Raw genomic sequence first — 23,883 nt, forward strand, 5'->3', positions numbered from 1 at the left:
CATCAAGAATTGAAAAGGTAAAGTATTCTAGATCAGTGTTTTCCAAACTTTAAGTCATGGCCCATTAATAAGTAGAAAAGAAAAATTTATCCACTGAGAACCAGCATTACTTTTAATGAATAGAATAAAACAGAATAGAGAACAGATCAAAGTGTATTATGTATAGCAAGGATAAGTATTCTTATCTGAAATTGTTTCCATATATATACATAAAAGCATAGATATAAATAGCTAGATACAAATATAGTCCATTAGACAGATACACAGATTTATTGTATATATAATATATAATTATACATATAGTGTTAAATATATATATTTCTTTAATGTAAAATAGATTTTTATTGAGGTTTAAAACCAAAAATATTTGAGGCCAATGCCTCTAATGGACAGATAACATTTCTAGGCATTTTTAAGGTGTCATGCATGTCATAGTATCTTTTCATCTATGTTTCCTTTTCAGTATCAGTTACTATTAGGACTTCAGTAAATATTTCAATTAGTGTACAAGTTTTTTTTAGAATAATTCAGTTCCAAAGATAAATTGTGCTTATTTCTCTTGTTAAAGCAAATAATTACTACAGCTATTTATGTTAATCTTTTGTTTTACCACTTGATCACCTAACTGAAAGCTGTAAATTCACTGTGCTCTCTGGAAATGTGGCCGTTCAATCATCAGAATAAAAAACTTTCAACCAAGAATCTTCCAAGAAAGAGTTCCTATTAAATTACAGTGCTGTTGTGGAATACATTTCCATATTTCCTGTATTAATCAAATCTCTTCCACAAATGCTTGGTCTATGGGAACATTAATTGACATATGTTAGAGGTTTTTATTGTGCCAGGCCCCATGCTGGGCACTGGGGATACAGCAGCAAACGCAGATGTGGTATCTTCCAGTTGCAAGTTCTACAAATAGAGGTGCAATATAATGAGTTAAAAGAAATACATATTTGGTCATTTGGATGACCCAGGTATATTTGGTCTTCATACGCAGTTCCTGAAAACACTTCAGAGCCTTAAAGGGAAAATGAGTGTCTTGTTATGTTAATGGAGACTTTTGGACCATACCCATGGGCGGAGGCTAGAGGTTGAATCAGCCAAAGGCCAGGGATTTTAGTCAATCATGACTATGCAATAAAGCTCTCACGAAAACCCCTGAGAAGCACATATCTCTCTTGGCCCCTGCTTCTCTGTTGCAGAGAACTTCCACTTGGGAACCAGAAATTTCTGCTTGCCACTGAACTACGCCCCAAGCTCCACAAGGACAGAAGCTCCTTTATTTGGGACCTTGCCCTGTGTATCTCATCATCTGGCTGTTAATTTGTATCCTTTATTAAACTAGTAAAGGTAAGTGTTTCCCTGAGTTGTATGAGCCTCTAACAAATTAATAAAACATAATGGGTAGGTCGTTGAAACCTCCAATCTGTAGCTGTTTGTCAGAAGCTCAGGTATCTGCCTGGGGCTTATGACTGGCATCTAGAGTTGGGGGGTGGAGAACAGTCTTATAGGACAGAGCCCATAACCTGGGGAATCTGGTGCTGTCTGTGGGCAGACAGCGTCAGAACTGAGTTGAGTTCTTGGATGCCCTGCTGGTGTTGGAGAATTGCTTGGTATTGTTTATAGGAAGACCCCCTCACACACACACACACACACACACACACACACACACACACACACACACTCACACACACACACACACACACACACATGCGCGCGCGCGCGCGCGCACACACATTGGAAACTAGTCCAGCTACCTGAAAGGAGTTACACAAACTGCCCAGTGGAAAAATACAAGAGGCATCAGACCTAAGCAGGGCAGTGAGGGAGGCCACCCTGAGGAGGCAATGGTTAAGCTGACATCTGCAGGTTGGCCATGCAAAGAGAGAAGCAGTTGGCCCCAAGACAAGAGAGGGAAGAAATTGAAAGAACCACAGAGTAACTAGAGGAGGAATAACAAGAATAGAGGCAGGAAGAGATGAAGTCTGAGACAGGTGGGAGGTGGATTTTGAAGAATTTAAAAGCCACTTTATGTATTCTAGAAATCATTTGAAAGCCAGTTCTTAAAGCATGATTAGACCTATCCATTTGATAAAATTTCTAAACAATACTATAGGGCAAAGCATAGAATTGTGCAAAACTGCTACTGACCTGGAGTTTCTAAGGTGTGACCATTCATACCTAGTGGAAGATGGCCAAGCTAACACAAAGGCCCAAGCTCTGGGGAAGATAGAAAGTATTGTGGAGATTGAAAGCATTTCTGAAGGATGCCTCCTGAATGGCTGGTCATTTTAGCAGTAAGAGCCAAGGAGAACATTTAAATTTGGGTGTGGGCAATGAAGACAATGGAAGCAGAAAGAAGGAAGAAGGTAGAGAAACAAATTACATTTTGAATGTTAGAGCAGTTGTCACTCTTTCAGAATTGATGCTTATCTTTTCATTACCATCCATTATATATATCAAAATTCAGTTCCATTTTTAATTTTAGCACAATGTAATTTAACATATGACTGGTACAATTAATTTAGGCTGAGGGTTTGCAAGTTTAAAATGTCCCTTTTTTCTACACCTGTTGTGCTTCAGCTATTGTAATAATAGTATCTTTAAAAAGGACCAATGTTTGGAACTGAATCATTTCTTAACACTTTAAAAATAGAATCTAGCACTTAGAGACAAGAGTAAGTAGGCCCAAACTTGACTTAAAATAAAGCATTCATTTTTAAAAATCTAAGAGACTAATTTACATTTTTTGTTTTCTTATGTAGTTTTTTGGAGAATTTTCGGTTTTAAATACCCTAAATTAATTCTGAGGTATATTTTGCCTTGATATACTTATTTATGCCATTCATATTCATTCTTTTACATTTTTAAAGCAGCTTATTTTCATTTTGCCTTTATTTTAAAAGTCAGAAATAATTTTGTTCCTAGGAAAATTCTACCCTAAAAATATTATGCCATATATAGATTTCATTTGAATGATCTGGGATTGATTGCAAATAATAAAAATACCACTCAAATTCATTTGAACACAAAAAGGAGATTTTTATCAGCTCACACATCTAAAACACATGACTTTATGACTTTAGACATGAGAAGAACTACACAGACTAACAGTCTGTAAGGATTCTTTGCTTCTGATTTTGTCTGCAAGTTCTCTTGCTGCAAGTAGGTTTCTCCACATGACAGGATAAGGCTGTCAGCTACTGACAGCACACATCCTAATACTTCCCCAACTGCAGAGGAAAGAGAGCTCTTTCCCCACATCAATTCATTAAAAACTCCCCAGGAAAGAATTCTGGTTGGCCTGACTGGTCATGTAATAATCTGTAACTAAATTACTGTACAGAAGGTGACATACCATGATTGACCACCAATAGAACCACATAGATTGAAGGAATGCTTTGGAAGGGGGGAAAAAAGGAGTTATATTATAAACAGAAAAAAAATATTAGCTTAAGTTACTGAGTAGAAAATGTAAGCAGAAATTTTTTGAGAATAAAATTCATTATTTTAAATTAAATATATCTTCTTCCATCCTTTAACACAGTATATTGACATCATCTTTGTTTGTTTGTCTCTTCCACTGAATGACAAATTTCCCAAAGAACCAATTACATGTTTCAGATTTGTAATACTAGTGTCTAACATTGCCTAATGCATAACAGATTATCAGGAAGTGTTTGGTGAACTGAGCAGATAAATATACATTAAAATCATTTTTGCAGACAGCAAGAAAAGCATGAGTAACAGTCACCTATTCACAACCATAATCCTAGACATCACCAAGATATACACACAGACAACTCACTAATCTTCAGGATTTTTAAAAAATTACAGAATAATGTGCAGCGTCGAGAAATTTATGACTTATCCATCTCTTCTTCCTGGATATATAGCTAATCACATTTCATAGACTCCCTTGTATGTGAGTGTGGCCATATGACCAAGTTCTCACTTCTGGTATGAGGTTTTAGACTGCTTCCTCAGTATTCTATTTCCCCCTTTCTTTCTATTGGAATCCAGATTAACCATACCTCAGTCATGCAGATGATAACAGTGTCTTAGGAAATTGTGGAGTCTTAACAGCAGAGGAAGCCTGGATCAGTGAATGACCACATGGAGCAGAGCTAATTCACCATGCTGGAGCACTTACCTCGGAATTGTTAATGTAAGAAAAAGTCTTTGGTTTTTAAACCACTGGATTGTGGGGTCTCTCTACTGTAGGAGTTAGCATTTTTTTCTTATTGAAAAAAGTGAAAAGAATTGCAAAACTGAGGAAAGCCAGAAGCTGGGAAATAAGATTTTACATTGAAAATAAAAACACACAATAAAGGAAGGAAAAGTAGATTTAAAAATGGAAACTGCATGAGCTTCCATTGGAGCTGAGAAACGGGAGGTTTCAGGTTTAGAGAAGCATTTTGGAATTTGTAAAATGTGTAGAAGACAAGGAGAGGTAAATGGAGAAGGAGCATGTTAAGAACTTGTTAGATTTGATCGCATTTCCTTCTGACTTTTCTTTGACAATACAAATATTTTAAATTTTTTAAAATTAATTTTGGCCACAATGCTTCTATTAATTTAAATGTGATACTAAGTAAATGGATTGGCCTAGCAGTCAAATTAAATCACCAAACACATATTTCCACAAGAATTAAATGAATATTGCTTTCCCACCAGAGCTGAGGCTATTAAATTACTTTTGAAATTTAAGTCTTATTCTATGGGCAAAGAAGATTTTAAGCCAATTGTTAGACCAAGTGTAGTAATGCTGGTATTAAGTAAGCATGTTTACAAATATCTCCAGAAGTGCATCAGACTAGGAGTAATTTAGAAAATGGCAATAGTACTATATCTTTTATGTCATTAGTCACTGTTCTGTTGTTTAATTTGCTTCAATATTTTTGAAATTTTCAAACCACAGGAAGTTGAAAAATAGTACAATAAGCCCTAATATACTCTACCTAAATTAATCTTCTGTTAACATTTTGTCACTTTCACTCTCTCTTTCTCTCAAAGATATTCCTCTGTATTACGTGTTTTCTTCTAGAAAACATATAATTTACTTTTCATGATTAAATTAAAATCTATCTGACATAGATATTTGTATATAATGTGGTAGGGATCAAGATTCATTTTTTATGTGGATATCAGTGCTCTATTGCTTATTGCTCTTTTCTAGGCTATGAACCTGCCTTTTTATACTCTGCTTTGTGATGTTTACATCACAAACTTAGTAAACCCATGTCTCCTTTGCCACCCTATTCCCTATTGTATCCCACCAATAGAAAACCATGGAGGGAGACTACAAGTTTGAGACTGACTGTGCTCCTGCCTATTAGGAAAGTGTGACTTCAGTTATGACCCTTCAACACAATGATGGCCTTTTCTTGAGTAGCAATTGTTCTAGTATCCAGTTATTTCTACACCCCCAGAACATGCCTCATTGTTCCCCATTGTGCCTCATTGTGCCCCTTCAGAGAAATCAGCCCCATCCATCTGCTACCCCTTCTTCTGAGGTCTGGGTCCCTACTTGGGGGCCTCTCCTCCAAGCTTCTAGGTTCTAATAATCACAGACTCTTCCTTTGGGACTGCTAAGCCCTAGCAGCAGCTGCTGATTCCCACATATTATCTTTGTTCCCTAACTGTCAGATTTTTGCCATTGCAGTTCCCCAATGCTTATTTACATTCCCTACATTCAGTTCTCTCTGTTGGAATAAATGGTATGGCCTCTGGTTTCCTCGCAGGACCCTGACTGGTACAATATTCAGTGACCCAGCGTCATTTATTAACAGACCATTCTTTCTTCCATGGTACTGCAATACCATATGTGGGTAAGTCTCTTCTGAACCCTTTTTATTTCTGTTGGTATACCTGTCCATCTTTATGCCAATAGCTTACTGTCTTTGTTACTGAGGCTTTATAAAAAGTCTTGATACCAGTAGTGTTAGTCTTATCATCTTGTTCATTTTCTTTGAAAATGGAGAGTGCCCAGCTGCCAGCTTCTTTAGGATCCCCCTCAGCTATAGAGAACCACTTTGCCCCAAGGTCATGCCCTCTTGAAAGAAGCCTGCATCCAGGGACTATTAGATGCAAACACAGAAAGATGTGGCTATTTCAGCCAGGGCAGGACGTCCTGATGGGCAACACCCACTCCTGATGCCCCTCCCAGGTTAGCTGAGGCTTTGCCAAACTGTGTGGTAGTTTGGCATTTCTTTTACCCATCCTTTCAAAAGTGTTGATCCCTAATAAACATCTTGCTCCCCAACATCCATCTCCATATCTGCTTCAGAAGACCCCAACCTGCAAAAGACCTTATCCCCAACACAGGCTGCTCCTCTGTTTTCAGTGCTAAGAACTGAAACTAATACACTTGCCAGCAAGGATCTGTCTGCTAACTGGGGTAAAGGGAAGTGAATCATGAGCATTGTGGTCAAAAATTCCATGAGCTCAGAATATAAAACATGGCTTTGTTACTAATATCTTCAGTGCAAGAAGAAAAGAAGGATTCAAGAGCTAGAAGCTGGGAACCACCGCACACACCATCATACTCCAGTTCTTTCATAAAATTGTTTCTAGTCTTCTCTCTTTCCTCTATCAGTTTTCAGAGATTTGTCTGTTTTAGTTAGTGTTTCACAGAATCAACTTAAAAGTTAGGCTGATAGTGTTGGGGAGGAAGAATTTTCCTCTACTCTTAAAGGTTCTTCCTGGTTTAAGAATCAGATTGATGTAAGAGAAATTAACAGGGGAAAATCAAATTTAATTTTGTACATATGGGCACCCCACATACACGAGAGGTTCAAAGACAGAAAAGTAATATGAGGCCTGTATGCCATCCTGATCTTAGGAATGGGATAGGGTAGAGGCCTGGGGCTTCCAAAGGGAGGGGGGGCAATAAGAAGGAGGCAGATGTTTGGTGATTAGATGTTTGCCCTGCCACATAGATGGTCCACTCAGATAAAATTTATCTCTGGTAATAACCCTTATTCTGGGGAAGACCCCAATTTAGGTTTTTCTAGGTAGTTAAGGGAGGGGCAGAGTTCCTCCTGAGCCCACAGAGTCTTGATTGCCTTTAGCTCAAAATAGTCTACATACCGAAGTGGCATATTTTGGGGTGGCCGGCCCTTGGTCCCTACAATAAGGATCATATCTTTGTTTTCCATTATAGTGATTTCTGCTCTAATTTTCCTCTTTTAGTCTGCTCTTTGGGTTTATTCTGCTGTTCATTGTTTAACTTCCCAAAATGAACATGGCTCATTAATGTTGCTGGTTAAGTCTTCTCTAGCAGAAGTATTTAAAACTATGCATTTACCTCAAAGCATCATTTTGTAAACAGTATTGTCATGCCTTGCTCTGTACGTGTGAGCTGTCCATAGTGACTTCCTTTGACAAACAGAAAGGAGGGGAAAGTGTAACTGTACAATGAAGAAACTTGGCAAACACTACCTCAAACAGATGAGCAAGGTCAACCCCAACAGTGGTAAAACATGTCCCCTGATAAGATGTGATGAAAATGGCACTTTACCTCTGCAGTCTTGCTCCAGAAAAACCATAACCCCACTCTGAAAAGAACATCAGACAAATTCCAGCAGTGGGGCAGCCTACAAAACAGCTGACGGGTACTCCTCAAAATTGTCCAAGTCAGCAAAATCAAGGAAAGGTCGAGAAGCTGTTGCAGCCAAGAGGAACTTATGGAGGCCTGACTACTAAATACCGTGTGGTGTCCTAGATGGAATCCTGGGACAGAAAAAGGACATTAGGGAAACACTGAGAAAATCTGAATAAAAGATATGAAGTTTAGGCAATAATAATGTATTAACTGATTTATTAAGTGAGGAAAATGCACCACACTAATGTAAGAAGTTAATAAAAAGGAAATGTGTGTAAAAAACAAATCATCCAAGTTAATTTGAAACCCTGTTTGGCTGTATTAAGCAATTCATGGATCAGGCAGTATTCCCTCTAGCAAGTAGCAAAATGCTCCAAAGGGCTCCAGAAAGGGAAAGGCTTTGTAAAAGCAGTACAGGAAAGGTATGAACAGGGGAAAATAAAAAAAAGAAGGATTATTTTGGGTGAGGTCACCTTCATCTGGAGACAAAAGAGTCCTTCTCATAGATTCCTTTGGGGGACAGAGAGGACATCTGTGACCTCTTATCTATGCTGACCGGAAAATTCCTGACTGCATTTCTGGGGGAGGTTGGACAGTTAAGTTAGGCTTTCAGCCCTGGTTTGGTGACTTGGCCTGGCAGAAGTGACCCCTGGCGGGCCTGTGTCTTTTTGACATGGGTGCAGAATACTTGGGGATTCTCTGTGTGATCTTCCCATTGTATCTGTAAATCTAAAACTGTATTAGCATTCTCCAGAGAATCAGAATCAATAGGATATATATAGAGAGAAAGATGGGAGATTTATTATAGGAATTGGCTCATACAGATACAGAGAAGCTCCATGATACCTTGTCTGTAAACTGGAGACCCAAGAAAGCCATGTGGGGGTGAGAGAGCCTTGTGAAATCTTGGGGTCCAAAGGCTGAGAACAGGACATCTGTACTGCCCTGACTGTCCTCCAGATGGCCCCTGGACCGGAGCTCTAGGCTTCTGTGGGCTCCAGGCAGGCCCGTGGTGTGAGGCGGGGCTCCACCGCTTCCCTCCTGCTTATCCTCCTGCTGCCTCACAGTTACCTCCTCCCACTCTCCAAAGCTGCCCCCACCCACACCCACCACCCCAGTCTGTCCCCACCACTGCAGTTTCTTCAATTTTTTTGTGGTCTCTTTGTCATTCCTCCAGGGTTGAGCCCTGGTGGGGGATATTGCCAAGTCAGCATTTTGGTAGAAGCTAAATATTGATTAGGCTAGGTTCTTAACACACCCAAACAAAAGGCTTTCCTTTACACACTAGCACAATGCAACACCCTCCCTGAGTTATCTGGGGTTAGCAGGAGGCAGGGCAGGGAGGAACAAGAGCCCTGGAAAGAAACCCCGAGAAACTATGAAGATTCTTAGCTCAAGGTTCTCTGCAGGGAAGGGCAAGATACTCTTTAGTCAACAGGTTGCAAACTTCAAGGAACTGTTTGAGTCAGGTGCTGAGAACATACTTTTAAAAAGGATCAGTGTCCACCCAGTAAAAGGGTAAGTGCCTATCATTTCTTTGAGACATTTGACTTTCTTTTCATAAATACTTACCAGGTGCAGTTATTTCAGGAGCATATAGAAAAGAAAAAAAAATTTTTCGGCTTAAGCAATGCAGATGTTCAGAGGCATTTGGCTCTACTGGTCTACGATTCAGGGGTGCTTGGGTCAGCCTTCAGGCTAGGAAGGACAGCAGGAGCCATAGCAACGGCTGAAATTCATGAGAGCAGCTGCCAGAGAAGAGCAAGAGAAGACAGGCTGGAATGGTGACAGAGGCACCATCAAAGAGCAGCCAGAGAGCAGGGGCCCCTACAAGAACCAGGGAACAGAGGGAGGAAGTAGCAGAACCAGGAGTGGGGGATTCGAGGAGTCAGGGAGTCAGAAAAGCCAGTGTCTAACACCCTCCCAGGGCAAGTACAGTCAGGGATGCCTCTGATGTTATCAACAAGGAGATAAGGATTCAGAGGGCTAGGAGGGGAAAGCAACGGTGAGTTAGGGATGAACTGATGGGAGGCAATGAGTGTGGGTGGGCAACTATTCCAAGAAGTTTGGTTGTAAAGTGGAGGAGATAGGGACGAAATGGGAGGGGGTTCGTACAATAAAGAATTGGGTTTGTTCAAATGACTAAGTCAATAAGTCTTTTTAAAAAAAACAACTGAGTAATTTGAAGATTCAACTGGCTTTATTGAGTGATTCATGAATCAGGCAACATCCCATGTAGCAAGTAGAGAGAGAGAGAGTCCAAAGAGTTGTTCCAAATGGAAGATTTTTATAGGAAGGAGCATGGGAGAAGGAAACCAGCAAAAGACGAGGACGGATTATTCCAGGCAAGGTCACTTTCTCTGGGTGGGGAGGGGGAAGCAGGGGCTCTTATCAAATGGAGCACCACCTCCTCTTTTGGGGGTTGGAGATGGCCATGTGACAGATGACCTACCTCACTGGCGCTGACCAGAGAATTCCTCACTGACTATTAAAAGGTTATATTCTCAGACTCAGTTGAAACTTTCTTTGTCTTGGCTTTGGGGCAAATAACCCTAATTTGGCTTCTGTTTCTGTTTTAAACACACCTCAATGATGGCTACCAAGTAATGCCCCGGGAGGCTTTAAAAAATACCTATGGCCAGACCCTGCCCATGGATATTCTGTTTAATTAGTCTAGAGTGAGTCCCAGGCACCAGTACTATTCTGAAAGCTCCCTAGCTAAGTCTAATAATTGGAGTAAAAGAGGTTCAAGCAGGGACAGAGACTTGGTCTTAACGAGGAGAGACATTTCTTCTAGTGGGAAAAGAAAAAAGGGAGGAAAGGATGGGTTCAGAAGTAGGCAAATGTATGTCTGAGAGACGAAAGGAAGTCAAGGAGTTCCTGTATAACAGGCTGCATTTTCTCTGTGAGGTAGGATGGAAAGCCATCTGCTGAGGGGTGTGGGGGAAAATTGGAGAAGAGATTAAGGACAGCAGAGAAGGTGTTGAACTGGTTGCTGTAACAGGAGCCTGAACTGTTGATGAAGACCTGTCTGTGGCTGTGGTAGAACCAGTTTATGTTAAGTGACTTTTCCTGACAGTGTTAAGATTCCCAGTTTGCTCCTACTGGCAAAGTGGACATTTATATTGGTTCATGGTTGGGAAGCCAAGGGGCACAATAGAAAACTGCCGATACGGGGAGGTATCTGTGAATTGCAACATCTGGGCAAGGTAGAGAAGGAATGGAGGAAAGAGGGGTGCTAGTAGGAAGGAAATAGAAAGTTCAAGAGACTGGAAGGATCAATGAGGTTGAAAAGTAATGTAGCAAGAGAGCTCAGTAATAAAAGGGGAAGATTACAATGTCGTAATCAGAATATACATGTTGAAATCCGAGTCTTCAAATGTGGTCAGAACTGGATGAAGACCAAGTCTGGATACAGCCAAGGGTGTGTGTGGCCAATGAAAATAGGAAAAAAAGCACCAGAACATTCCGTTTTGTAGAATACCCACTTTCTCAAATACTTCAATTACATCTTACTTATAATTCACAATTATAGCATGTATACTATAAATAGTATCTATAAATATATACTACATATGATATATATTTCTTACCACTGTTAGCCTAGCATGCCTAGTATGTTTTTGAAAGCATAAAAGGGAGGGGAGAAGCCAAAAAGAAAAACTCCACATGTAGGTACAGATAAAAAGGACTAGATGAACATAACCCAAAATGTTAACAGGGAGGTCATTAGTGATATTTTTTCTTTTATTGTCCAAATGTCATACAATAGCCAAATAATATTTCTATAATTTTAAAGGCAACACATTATATATTAAAAAAGAAAATGGTTTACCCCAAATGAGCTTTGCTTTCAGGATATCTTAGTCTTGAAAGGAAGTGATATTCTGAACTATAGAACACATTGCAATGTATTAGTTAAGAGAACCTAATGCAAATAGCAGTTCCAATGAGTCACTTTCTTTCCAGCACATTTTAAACTGTGAGATAGCAATCAGGCTTAATTATTTAGATTTATAAATATTTACTCTCAAGACAAGTTCCTCATGTTGATAATGTTGACTTATTAAATGCAAGTTGACATTGACATATTGCAAGACTTCCTTTTCAAAGGGTTGTGTATTGTGTTGAAAGAACTTTATGAAGGAGAAAAAGAGTGAAGTGGGTACAGAAGGCCTTTTCTGACTACCCGCCTTTAACCAGCAACCTCTCCAACACACATTTACATAATTTCCTATTCTCCTTTCAACTGTATTTTTCTCCAAGCACTTATTAACATATAATTTATACCACTGATACATGTGAAATTTGAATCTATCTTTGCTATATATATATGTATATATATATATATATATATACATATATATATATATATATATATATTGAATGAGGAATTTTGATTTACCTGGTCTGTGGGACAGCATGAGTATTGCTATTTTTTAAAGCTCCCAAGGTGATTCTTACAAGGAGCCAGTATTCTATATAATCGGCTCAGTTAAAACAAAATGGAATTTTTGGAGCCTTGTTCCCCTGTTCCATGAATGCCAAGACAGACTCTTGACTGTCAACATTGCCGCACCTGTGATGTCTCAGCATCCTGACTACTTGTCATTCATGTCCCAGCTCAATACCACCTGGGAGAACCCTGGTACATCTACTCTCAGGGTCTGCTATTGTCTCTCCTTTGGGGAGTGTAACTAAACAAATCAATCTAAAATGAAGAAAATGATGCCTAAGCTCCCTGGAAAAATAATTATGTGAAGATCAAACCATGTCTCTTAGGTACTCCACAAAAGGCAAAATAAAAGAAACACCTTCAATAGTAAAATCACACCTGTTGTAATTTGTCAGGCTGCTTTAAAATGCTTAATGATGAGCCTAGAGCCACAGCTGGCAAGAGCAGCGTAATGAGGTTAACCAGAAACCCTGGTGCGGCAGCTGGCAGAGCTGACAGAGGGCTGCTTCAAGGAAGTTCTTCAGAATCATGACAGCTGGCAGGACTACCAACAGGTGAAATAGACACAGATGACCTAAGTACACTTAAAAAAATATCACTTTCTCAACCAGCATTTTTTTTTCTAGTTTTGCCTTTGGAATAATTACCGAGTTATAAGAAATTGCAAAGATAATACAGAGGTCTCATTAACTTTCACCCAGTTCAGCTCGATGGTTGCATCTTGTGTAACTACTGTCCAACACCCAACCCGGGAAATTGGCATGGGTACAAGTGCACATAGTTCTGTGCCTTTTTGTCATATGTGTGCATTCATATAGCCACCATTGCAATTGAGTTTAGAACTATTCCGTCTTTTTTCATATCTCTGGAATAAATGCTTAGGAGTGCAATTGCTAGGTCTCCCTGCTAGACTAATCTTTTCATCGTTATGTTTCTCACTATACCTGGTAATTTGCTTTGAAGTCTTACTCTGTCTGATTTTTTCTGTTTGCATGATATATCTTTTTCCATTCTTTTATTTTCAGCCTATCTATAAAGTCATAGCTGAACTGAATTTAATACAGACAGCATTTAATTGTGTCATTTTAAAGAAAAACTTAAGAAATAAGACTTTAATTTTAGAAATTTTAGGTTTACAGAAAAATTGAGCAGTGGATAGAGACTTCCCTTCTGCCTTCCATCTCTTTCCCCCACTCTCCACAACTTCCCTAACATTGACATACACCACAGTGCAACTTTTGTTACAACTGATGAACTAATATTGATATGCCATTCACAAAATCATTTATATTAAAGTTCACTCTATGTGTTGTACATTCTCTGCGTTTTGACAAATGAATAATGTTATGTATCTATCATTACACTGTCATATGGAATAGTTTCACTGCTTTAAAAATCTCCTGTGCTCCACCTATTCATTCCTTCTTCCATCCCCCCCACACCCTTGGCAACCACTAATCTTTGCACTGTTTCTATAGTTTCCCCTATTATAGAAAGTCATATAGTTGGAATCATACAGTATGTAGCCTTTTGAGACTGACTTCTTCTACTTAGGCAATATGCATTAAAGATTCCTATATTTCTTTTTGTGGCTCATTTCATTTTAATACAGAATAATAATCTATATGAATATATCACAGTTTGTTTATCCATTCACATGGGTATCTTGATTGCTTCCAAGTTTTGGTAATTATGAATAAAACTTCTATAAACACTTGTGTTGTTTTCTGTGTATGTATAAGTTTTCAATTCATTGTGGTAAATATCAAGGAAAATTGCATGTATTCCACCTTTTCAGGAGATATCTCCTAGCTAGCACTAGCTGAGAAGAAGAAATCAATTATATAGTTAATCTGAAGCAGCTTGATTTTTTTTTTCCACTCTGACCATAATCTCTTTTAATCATCCCATGGGTACATCAAACCTGCTTTGTTTAGCCAAGGGATGAAGGGGTAGCCTAGAAAAACAGAGTATCTTTTTAGTATTAGTAGTCACCCAATATTCACTGAACCGTTACTGGACCCAAAGTGCTAAAGTAAACATGGCTTAAAAATTAGTGATAAAAGCACCTCTGACATTCAAAATAAACAAGCAGAACCTATCACTCAACACAAACTTCTATTATTGGTATATGATTGCATTCATATTTTGGTGGTAGGAATGAAGAGATTTTCAAAAGTATTATCTCATTGGTTTAGGGAATTGTAAAAGAAAATTGAGAAAATTAAATGAAGTTAACTGAAAAATAACTCAAGTGGGATCAAAGTTCAGTAAGCATAATTAATATAGCATATGGTGAGTTATTGAATGAAAAAATTAACACCCTCATTTTCAATTTGATGAACATACTTTGCTTAATGATTACCTTTGAAGCCTTGAATGAATATTGTTTTTCACTTGTTTTTCAATTGTCCATAGTTTCTGTCTGCCAAATTACAAACAGGCAATGAACATTCCAAATATGAAGGCAGAATATGTTCACTGGACTCTAAGGTGCTAGTTTGTGAAAGCTTTATCTCAGGAGAGGTAACTTTGTTACCTCTTACATAATTTAAATCTGTGCTGTTTTCATCCACTAATATTTTGTACAACTGAAAGCAAATTGTACTTTTCATTTTTAAAAATAAACTATGGCATTATAAATATTCTACATTCATCTTGAAAGTGATCAAAGCTTAATAGAAAGGGAAAAATAAAATTTTTTGGTTTGTATAAGACAATGCAAAAGTTATTCAGAAAAAGGTGCAAATTCCACATTTCAGTCTCAATAATCTTAACTCTTCAGTTTGTTCATAGGATGTGACTACTGTGTGCCACAGCTCAGTTCTCCCCACACCTTCTTCTTCCCAGTCATCTTCATGAGCCACCCCAGCAGGAGATACCCCACTGCATTGGAGGCTATCCAATGCCCAGCATGCTGTGGAAGCTTCGGGTTGACCTGGGTGAAGAAATGGGGCTGCTACCTCTAACTAAGCCCATAATGGCCTTCAAAAAATATTCTTCCTCCTTTCTAGTGTCTGCTTACCCTAAACAACTAATTGAAGACAGGATGCACATTATCCTAATACTCATTTATTTTTTCCATAAATATTCATTGAGTACCTACTATGTGCCATACACTGTTTTAGGTGTCAGGGAGACAGCAGTGAACAAAAATTCTCTGCTCCCATGCTGCTTATATTCCTATGTTGACAGACAGATAAAGAATAAATACACAATTAGGAAGACACACACATACATAATGTAATGCCCCTGTGATAAATGCCACAGAAAAGTAGAGCTGGATAAGAAAGCAGAGATTGACAGGGTATAGGTCATGGGTGTGCCAGGGAAGGCCACTCTGTGGTAGTGACCTCTGAGTAGAGACCTGAGGAATCGAGAAGTCTTCATGGACATGAAGAAAAATAGAGTCCCAGGCAAGTGCAAAGGCCCTGAGGTAAGAGCATGTTTGTCGTGTTCAAAAAAAGCCAAAAAGCTAGCCTGGGTCACCCAGAGTGAGGGAATAAGGGAGGTTACAAAGTCCAGGGGGAAGCCAGGGAGCCGAGCCTGTGTGGCTTTAGAAGCCATGAACAATGGTAGTTTGAGATTGAGAAGTTGTGTTAGAGGTGACAAGAACTGTGATATAGAATGTATTTTCAATTTATTGCTGGAAGAACTACTAGTGAATTAAATGAGTGGTGTGAAAAAAATGGGTTGTGGGACTTGTTGAGTTTTTGAGCCTGAGCCACTGGGTGAATGGTAGTGCCATTTTCTGAAATGAGGAACTCTGAGAGAGGAGCAGTTCTCTGGAGAGAATTCCAGAATCCCCAGTATAGATGATGCTTGACCTTAACACTTATTTATATAAATGTAGGACTTCAGGAATCCTCCAAATTCATCATATTTTCTACAAAATACAATAAAGTGGCCTCTTCTTTCTCAGTCCCTTAAAGATCTCACTCCTGCTTGAGAACAATTATGGCTGAGACTAGAGCACTGTCTTGAAATGGCATCACAAATGTCTTTCTGTTTTTGTTTTCTAGGACCACTTAGTGCAACCATCTAGGATGCACCTGCTCCCCAGGTAAAGCTGACATTTCACTTAAGTTTATCCAGAACTTCTAATTTTTAGCTAAGGATTCTTTCTGGCATTTCACTTCCATCATCAGCATTTGCAATTAGTTTCTTTCTTGGCCAGTTTTCAAAAAGAAATGGAATTGGTGTCACTCATGCATGTTTCTGAATATGAGAGAATGACCCAACATAAGAAAGCCAAGTCAAGGCAAAGATTGCTCAGTGATCTATGAGCATCTCTCATTAGCTACATAGATCATTCAGGAACATTAACTGGCCAATCCTTGAAGTGTTCAACTGTATGAATCAGTGAATCTGAAATTCTTTCAGTCTACGAACCAGGGAATCTCACGGGTGATTAAAACCACAAATTCAAAATCCAAGAATGTCAATGATCTACTGTCTGAATTGATCACATACAGTTTCTGTTAATTAGTTTTATATACTATATGAAGCTACACCTGCAGAGACCCTTCCACCTCTACCCTATGGTGATGCAAAACTTTCCCTGATTGCTTTTAAGAATTTAAGAACCTCAATAAAGTTTTATATATTCTGAAGAGTACATGTATAAAGTAGAAACAGAAAGACCTTGGTTCAAGTCCTGTCTCTGGCTTTGCCAGCTGCATGACTTCTAGGAAGTTGCCCAGCCTCTCTGAGCATGTTTCTCCATCTTTCAATGGCAATAATGATACCTAACTTGTGAGGGTTTTAAAAGTAGCCAAGGTAAGTGTGAGTGGTGGTCATGGAGATGCATCACTCCAATTGTCCTTCAAGAGATCCTGCTGTGAGGAGCTCAGTTGGCCAACAGTTCCACCTGCCACCCCTTTGGATTTGCTGTGACATTTAGATGGAGGCCATGGCCTCTAACCCATGATGAGAATGGCAGGAGTGTTAGAGCTGAGCCATTTGACCCCTAAAGGTCACACCTTGCTGAGGATTCCATTGGCCTGGCATCTGGCTCAGAGCTGCTCTGAACAACTTACCATCATCTTTCCTTTGCCCTCTCGATTCACACCAGCCAGACTGCATCACAGGCTGTCACCCCTGCTCTCTAGCCCTTTACTCTTCACAGGTATTGCCCTGAATCTGTCTTTTGCACATCTAATTGCACCTTGGTGTCTGCCCCTCAGAGAACCCTGACTGACACACTGAGACCAGGAGGACTTTGGGCAGGACTTCACCTCTGGAGGGAGGGATCGTTAGCATTCCAGCATTTCTCCTCCCAAGTAACTCCTGACAGGCAGGCATTTGCTCTGTGTCCTAGTAAGGACATTAGCCATGCTGGATATTTCTGTTTCCATTACTGCTCTTGACCTATAATCTCTGGAGCACATGCTACCAACTTTTCAGGGTGGTTTTGCCTGTACTTTGCCTGTGTTAACTCCTGCAGTATAGGGTCCATCATCAACTCACCTCACCTCATCCCACTGCTATTCCAGCTCCTTAAGCTTTCCCAGCTCCTGGAAATATGTGTACAGAGGACTTCAGGAATTGGGTCATAATCCTCCTATATTAACATTACTAGGGAAACAACTCAACTTTGCAGCCACCCAGCCAGCCTCCAAGCTGGGTAATAATCATCAGTGTAGTGTGGAGAGCAAAGCTTGTGCCCTAGAGGCAGACTGGTCCACTTACTAGATATGTGGTCCTGAACATTAGATTTGTGACTTTAAGTAATTGGTACTTCAATTCCTTTGTTTTGCAAAATTCACTTAGTACATGTTCATTGCTCATTAATGTCTGCATATATATCCATAAAGTATTTTTCCAGTAAATTAGAATGCCTTTATGAATTTGGTTTTTAAATAGATTTCTTTTGGAATAAAATTAAAGTTAAAAGATTGTGTTTCTTACCTCTGTAATTTACCCAAGTTTCACCATAACAATGAAGCCATATCAGAGTGCACAGTGCTTGAACATAAATTGTCCACTGAAGACAGGCTAGTTTTCATAGACTAATGGTTGGATGGAAGGAAGAAAAGGACTAAAGAAAAAGAAAATGAAAGAATGGAAAAGAGAAGGGAAGACAGAAAGCTAGACAATAAATATAATAACATTCAGGACCATGGAGTGAAGATGAGGTATCATTATGGAAAGATGTTTATTTCTGAATTTCTGTAGTTGAATAACAAAACAGTGGTCTGGCTGTGAGCAGGTGTTTCTCAACATTTTTTAAAACAGCTTTATTAAAATATAATTGATATAGTTAAAAGTTACAGTTATTTAATGTATACAATTTGATGAGTTTAGACATATATCCATGAGTCCATCACAATCAAGTCAACCTTTAAAAAAAATTATCTCCCATCCCACAAAAAATTTTTAGATATTTCTTTTCCTGTAATTATCCCTCCACCCAATGAATATTTAATACCACATATATACTATATATGTTATGTACTATGGCCCTTTGTAGACCATGTACTATGACCATTGTAATATTTTTATGTTTTCAAGAACCCATTTTCACCCAACTGGGCAACATTACCCTTGATGGAAGGCATGTGGTAAGGAGACTTGAGTTCCAGTTCTTCAATAACTGATTACTCAGTATTTTGCAAGTCACTCTCACTCTTTAGTCTCAGTTTCCTCATATGTAAAATGAAGAGGTTGAACAGCATATTCTTGAAGACCTCTGAAGCTTGGAGACCTATGACTTTTATATGGTATGCAAGGATCCACTCTAGCTGTCTACTCCAGCCTTCCCTGACTCTTGCGCACCCAACATGGCAGACAGAAGGAAAAGGTACTATATTGTATTGTAATTGTGAGTTAGTAGCTGGCAGTAAGTAAACACTCAGTTGGCATTTGTAGAATAGGCCACACAGTGTATTTACAGTCGAACTAGGTGAAATTGACAATGGTAGACCTTTTGACAGCAAATATATAGGCTAACTCAGACACCATGGAATTAAATGACACCTGCCTTGTACTGTAGCCCACAGGGTAGTATCTGACATGTCAAGAGATCAAGAAATGTTTAACGAAGGAAAGTTGAGAGTAAGACAGGGAAAAGATGGAGAAGTCACATTGTTACCAATTTTATACTTCAAAAATACCCTAGTTACTTATGAAGGGATTTCAATCTAAAATGGAACTGGAGGATACGAAATGGAGAATCTCATGCATGTACCCTTAGAACACTGCAACCTAAGAACTGTGGGAATGATTTACCATAAATGCCTGATTTATAGGAGACCAAGACTTATCTTCCTGACCAATGAACATCTGCCAAGAATCTCTCCCCACCCTCAAACCAGTGAACTTAATGCTTGGACTCTTGTCTGGACTTCCCCCTCTTTACACTCTTGGCCCATAATACAGCCCACCCTAAACCCTCCACAGAATGTCCTATAGCTTGGCATTGCATGCATTTATCAAATTGCAATTCCTCTGCTATTCCTAAATAAACTCAATTTCTGGTAATTTGAGTTTGTCTCAGTTTACCTCTTTATTTAGGTTGTTGAAGTTTTTTTAGCTGTAGTCAATTATTCTGTCCTAGATCTGGCAAGTTAGTTAATAAGCTTGGTCAAAATTGGGCATGTAAGGATACTGCCACTGGAAATTTTTATTTTCTTTATGGTATAAATCTATGTCATAAATAGTAAATTTAAACACTGCTTACATTTGTAAACCACTTGCTAATTTCAAGGGACTTTCTCATTAATTGTTTCCCTGCAGGCTCCAGATAAGTTTCACACTACAAAAAACAGTCAAACTAAGTAAACCCACTGAAGCAGTAATGGGATCATTCCATTGTCAACCTCATTTTTATCTTCTGTAGATGTCTTAAGCTATCTCTTCATAGACTAGTTGATAGTATTCAGAGTTGCCATGGATACAAGATAGTTGTATAACCCATTTGCCATTCCTCCTCCTCAGCCAACAGCCCTGTGAATAGACCAAGAAAATATAAGAAACTTTCCCATTAGCAGCTACCAAGAATTAACATCACAGAATGCAAGAGATAGAAGGAACTTTATCTTCTGGTGCAGATTTTCTTAACCTTAGATATATGCATCTCTACAGCCAACTAGTAAATTGTATAGCTGTGAAAATGTTTCTCACGACATTCCACAGCATTCCATTTCCATTCCAAGGCAGATGGGCGCCAAGATGACAGCCCACCATTTACAAATGAGAAAACAGAGCACAGAGAGGCCAAGTGCATTTCCTAGGGCTACACAGGACTAGTTAGAGGCAGAATTTGACTTGTGGCACTCCTAGTTCAATGCTGTTTTTCCCTATCAGCAGTGCCTGTAGAAGCCATAATTTTTTTACCCCAATCAGGAAATAATTATATCCATGTGTTTCTACAGCTAGCATATAAAAGGGGTCTTATACACACCTGCTTAGTTTATCCTAAATTTCCATCATTTAATTGGGATAAAATTAGCATTGCCTTAATTACATAAACTCGGGGGTAAAGTATACAGACTATGAGTCATTTCACGAGGTGAAAATTTGGTGGTTGTGCATTAAAATTTCAACGGAACTGCTAATGTTCTATGATTACAAATTAACATGGATATTTAGTTTCCTTGGAAATGGTTAGGGCAGAGGACATTATTTAAAAATTAAGAAATTGGGAGCAAATCTCATTTGTAACCTGGAACAATTTTAACTCATTATGCAGTATTCTTATTTGTAAGAAAAATATATATTTGGTTGTTCAGATGATCAGACTACATTTCTCACATATATTTGGTTTTCATCCAGGGTTCTTGGCTTACAGCTCCCCCAAACCTTGGAATTCTCTGAGTGTAGGGAGTGATAAGAGTGTCTTTTGTTCTGACAGTGAGGTGACTTTTGGAAAGCACCTGAGGATGGAGGCTGGCTGCTGAAGGAGCCAACATGTGATTAGAGGTTTAGAACTTTCAGTTCCACCCCTCTGACCTCTGGGGTGGGAGAGGGGCTGGAGGTTGAATTAATTACCAATGGCCAATGATTTAATTAATCATGCCTATGTGATGAAGCCTCTATAAAATCCCAAAAGGATGGGGTTCAGAGAGGCTTCCAGGTTGGTGAACACCTGGATATGTGGGGAGAGTGGTGCATGTAGAGAGCATGGAAGCTCTGCGCCCCTTCCCATACACCTTGCCCTGTGCATCTCTTCCATCTGTCCATTCCTGAGTTGTCATCTAGTAAGTGAAATATTCTTCTGCATTCTGTGAGCAGCTCTAGACAATTGATTGAAACTAAGGTGGAATTTGTTGGAACTTCCAATCCAGAACTTTTACATATATAAGCAGCAGCCATGAAGATGCTGAAAAAGTTTATAGTCATCATGGAAATGTCAAGGACAATATATATATATATATATTTTTTTTTTTTTAAATTTTATTTTGGTATCATTAATCTACAATTACATGAGTAACATTATGTTTACTAGACATCCCCCATCACCAAGTCCTCCCACAAACCCCATTACAGTCTCTGTCTATCAGCGTAGTAAGATGCTATAGAGTCACTACTTGTCTTCTGTGTGTTGTACAGCCCTCCCCGTGCCCCCCATTATACATGCTAATCATAACGCCCCCTTTCTTTTTTCACCCCCCTTATCCCTCCCTTCCCACCCATCCTCCCCACTCCCTTTTCCTTTGGTAAACTGTTAGTCCATTCTTGGCTTCTGTGAGTCTGATGTTGTTTTGCTCCTTTAGTTTTTTCTTTGTTCTTATACTCCACAGATGAGTGAAATCATTTGATACTTGTCTTTCTCCACCTGGATTATTTCACTCAGCATAATACCCTCTAGTTCCATCCATGTTGTTGCAAATGGTAGGATTTGTTTTCTTCTTATGACTGAATAATATTTCATTGTATATATGTACCATATCTTCTTTATCCGTTCATCTACTGATGGACACTTATGTCGCTTCCAATTCTTGGCTATTGTAAATAGTGCTGTGATAAACACAGGGGTGCATATGTCTTTTTCAAACTAGGCTGCTGCATTCTTAGGGTAAATTCCTAGGAGTGGAATTCCTGGGTCAAATGGTATTTCTATTTTGAGCTTTTTGAGGAGCCTCCATACTACTTTCCACAATGGTTGAACTAACTTACATTCCCACCAGCAGTGTAGGAGAGTTCCCCTTTCTCCACAACCTTGCCAACATTTGTTGTTGTTTGTCTTTTGGATGGTGGCCATCCTAACTGGTGTGAGGTGATATTTCATTGTGGTTTTAATTTGCATTTCTCCGATGACTAGGCATCTTTTCATGTGCCTGTTGGCCATCTGAATCTCTTCTTTGGGGAACTGTCTGTTCCGCTTCTGTGTCCATTTTTTAATTGGATTATTTGCTTTTTGTTTGTTGAGGTGCATGAACTCTTTATATATTTTGGATGTCAACCCTTTATAGGATCTGTCATTTATGAATATATTCTCCCACATTGTAGGATGCCTTTTTTGTTCTACTGGTGGTGTCCTTTGCTGTACAGAAGCTTTTCAACTTGATATAGTCCCACTTGTTCATTTTTGCTTTTGTTTCCCTTGCCTGGGGAAATATGTTCATGAAGAAGTTGCTCAAGTTTATGTCCAAGAGATTTTTGCCTATGTTTTTTTCTAAGAGCTTTATGGTTTCATGACTTACATTCAGGTCTTTGACCCATTTCGAATTTACTTCTGTGTGTGGGGTTAGATAATGATCAAGTTTCATTCTCTTACATGTAGCTGTCCAGTTTTGCCAAAACCAGCTGTTGAAGAGACTGTCATCTCCCCCATTGTATGTCAATGGCTCCTTTATCATATATTAATTGACCATATATGTTTGGGTTTATATCTGGACTCTGTCCTGTTCCACTGGTCTGTGGCTCTGCTCTTGTGCCAGTACCAAATTGTCTTGATTACCGTGGCTTTGTAGTAGAGTTTGAAGTTGGAAAGCGAGAACCCCCTTGCTTTATTCTTCCTTCTCAGGATTGCTTTGGCTATTAGGGGTCTTTTGTGGTTCCATATGAATTTTAAAACTATTTGTTCCAGTTCATTGAAGAATGCTGTTGGCATTTTGATAGGGATTGCATTGAATCTATAGATTGTTTTAGGCAGGATGGCCATTTTGACAATATTAATTCTTCCTAGCCAAGAGCATGGGATGAGTTTCCATTTGTTAGTGTCCTCTTTAATTTCTCTCATGAGTGACTTGAAGTTTTCAGGGTATAGGTCTTTCACTTCCTTGGTTAGGTTTATTCCTAGGTATTTTATTCTTTTTGATGCAATTGTGAATGGAATTTTTTTCTTGATTTCTCTTTCTGCTAGTTCATCATTAGTGTATAGGAAAGCAACAGATTTCTGTGTATTAATTTTGCTGAATTCATATATTTGTTCTAGTAGTTTTGGAGTGTAGTCTTTAGGGTTTTTATGTACAATATCATGTCATCTGCAAATAGTGACAGTTTAACTTCTTCTTTACCAATCTGGATGCCTTGTATTTCTTTGTTTTGTTTGATTGCCGTGGCTAGGACCTCCAGAACTATGTTGAATAACAGTGGGGAGAGTGGGCATCCCTGTCTTGTTCCCAATCTTTGAGTAAAAGCTTTCAGCTTCTCACTATTCAGTGTGATGTTGACTGTGGCTTTGTCATATATGGCCTTTATTATGTTGAGGTACTTGCCCTCTATACCCATTTTGTTGAGAGTTTTTATCACGAATGGATGTTGAATTTTGTTGAATGCTTTCTCAGCATCTATGGAGATGATCATGTGGTTTTTGTCCTTGTTTTTGTTGATGTGGTGGATGATGTTGATGGATTTTTGAATGTTGTACCATCCT

The sequence above is a fragment of the Manis pentadactyla genome, chromosome 3 (assembly GCF_030020395.1).
Source record: "Manis pentadactyla isolate mManPen7 chromosome 3, mManPen7.hap1, whole genome shotgun sequence".
Classification (NCBI taxonomy): Eukaryota; Metazoa; Chordata; class Mammalia; order Pholidota; family Manidae; genus Manis; species Manis pentadactyla.